Raw genomic sequence first — 2,733 nt, 5'->3', positions numbered from 1 at the left:
CCAGAGGTCCACATAACCAGGATGCACTACCCAGCTAAATGCATACAGTGTCCTCCCCAGCCTCCCATTTTATTCACAGGTTGTAACTGGTTCATGAATTTTGTGTGAAAATACACAAAATCCTTCTCTACTTTTAACTGAGTGTACTGAAAACTGGACACTTTGATAAAAACAGTCAGATCAGTTTTTATACACAGACACAATCTGAACTGATGATGCATTCAGCCATTTAACCAATTAACTTGATCAATAACCAGTTAGTGACTTTATTGAGAGATCCTCCAAGGATCAAATGATTTAAACAACGAGGTGTAATTAGGTATGGCATGGTGAGTGGATATAAACAAGAAAGTGTTTAAGAGACAAGGTGGCACCTGTAGCTCAATGGGCAGGGTGCTGGATATATATACTGAGGCTGGCGGGTTCAAACCCAGCTGGGGCCAGCTAAAACAACAATGATAACCGCACCAACAAAAAAAATAGCCAGGCATTGTAGTGGGCACCTCGGGTCCCAGTTGCTTGGGAGGCTAAGGCAAGAGAATTGCTTGAGCTCAAGAGTTTGAGGTTGCTGTGAGCTGTGATGTACTCTATACAGGACAATAGCTTGAGACTATCTTGAAAAAAATTTTTATTTTGGAGAGTCTTACTATGTTGCCCTTTGTAGAGTGCTGTGGCATCCTAGCTCACAGCAACCTCAAACTCTTGGGTTCAAATGAGCCTCCCTTTGGAGGCTCTTGCCTTAGCCTCCCAGGTAGCTGGGACTACAGGCACCCACCACAACACCCGGTCTTTTTGTTGAAGTTGCCATTGTTGTTTAGCTGGCCTGGGCTGGGTTCGAACCTGTCAACATTGGTGTATGTGGCTGGTGCTGTAACCACTGTGCTACGGGTGTGGGGCCCTTTTTTCTTTTCTTTCTTTTTTTTTTTTTTTTTTAAAGAGATAATATCTCAATACCCCTTTAAAACTTCTTTAGGCAGGGTTTGGTGATTCACACCTATATAATCCTAAACTGTGGAAGGCTGAGGTGGGTGGATTGCTTTAGCTCTGGAGTTCACGACCAGCCTGAGCAAGAGTGAGACCCCGTATCTACTAAAAATAGAAAATCTAGCTGGGTGTTGTGGCAGATGCCTATAGTCCCAGCTACTTGGAAGGCTGAGGCAAGAGGATTGCTTGAGCCCAAGAGTTTGTGGTTGCTGTGAGTTACGATGCCACAGCACTCTATCCAGTGTGACAGTCTGTCTCAAGAAAATTTCTTCTTTACACAAATTTGTTTTAGAATGAAAATTAATGTACTGCTGTCACAGCTACATAGAAAAGGGGTACCCTAGGTGGCACCTGTGGCTCAGTGGGTAGGGCGCTGGCCCCATATACCAAGGGTGGTGGGTTTGAACCCGGCCCCGGACAAACTACAACAAAAAAAATAGCTGGGTGTTGTGGCGGGCGCCTGTAGTCCCAGCTACTCGGGAAGCTGAGGCAAGAATCATCTAAGCCCAGGAATTGGAGGTTGCTGTGATGCCACAGCTCTCTATTGAGGGCGATAAAGTGAGACTCTGTCTCATAAAAAAAAGGGGGGGTACTCTATGCAATTGAAAAAAGGAATCCCCAAATATTTACTTTAGAGATAGTCTTTAAACTTTGAAATATCTATAAAATGGCATACATGACTCACTATGAAAGTTTCAAGATAGACTATGTTATGGTCCATTATTTCACTTCCAAGAAACACAGTTGACTGCGTCCTTTCTGATTATCAGTGTTTCTGGGAGGGCTTCATTTGTTTCCATCTGAGCAGATTTTATGTCTGAGTTTTTTGTGCATCAAAACTTTCATAATGATCCAAATTTGTGCTATCATAGGCTGTTTCTGTTGGACGTTATGTTAACTTGTCAGCAGGGAACTGGTAATAAATACCTTATGAAATCTTATGAATCAACATTAGCAAACAGTCCTCAGCAAACCACCTTTCGATGACTACTGCAATGATTAATAAAAAGTTTGGTTACTACATTGATTTTTCACTTTTGAACTTCATTAACATAGAAAAAACTTAATCCCTATGGGTGGGGGAAGGGAACCTTCGGCCTTCTGATTTCAAGACTCTTATTTTTTAAGCACCGAAAGAGGCAAGAAAAGCTTCATCTTTCTCTGTTGCACCCCTTTTAATAAAAGGAGTTGTTCTGCGATATTTGGATTCAGTCAAATAGCCACGTTTAAGGTTCTAAAAGGTCACATTTTACCTTAAGGCCTCAACTTCCCCACCTAACCCTTCTCTTAAGTATCCATCTTAAAAATCTAGCCAATTCTGCAACCCACTTGAATAATCTTTCTTTCCATTGCTTTCTTCCTTTTATCACCAACTTTCTGGAGAAAGAGTCTGCAGTCATAGGAAACTAGAGTCACCGTCCTAGCCACCCAGTTCAAAGATTGCAGAGTCGCCGTTTGACTTTTCCCCTGGAGCTTTGTCAAGGATTCATACAAGGGTGCATGTGAAACTTAGTAAATGTAGAATATAAATGTCTTAACACAGTAACTAAGAAAATGCCAGGAAGGCTATGTTAACCAGTGTGATGAAAATGTGTCAAACGGTCTATAAAACCAGTGTATGGTGCCCTATGATCGCATTAATGTACACAGCTATGATTTAATAATAATAAAAAAAACACAAAAAACAAAGATTGCAGAGTCGGATCTTAACCCATTTTTTCCGCATGTGGTCATCTTTAATATACCCTT

The sequence above is a fragment of the Nycticebus coucang genome, chromosome 7 (assembly GCF_027406575.1).
Source record: "Nycticebus coucang isolate mNycCou1 chromosome 7, mNycCou1.pri, whole genome shotgun sequence".
Classification (NCBI taxonomy): domain Eukaryota; kingdom Metazoa; phylum Chordata; class Mammalia; order Primates; family Lorisidae; genus Nycticebus; species Nycticebus coucang.
The sequence above is the reverse complement of the archived record's forward strand: the minus strand, read 5'-3'. Positions refer to the sequence as shown.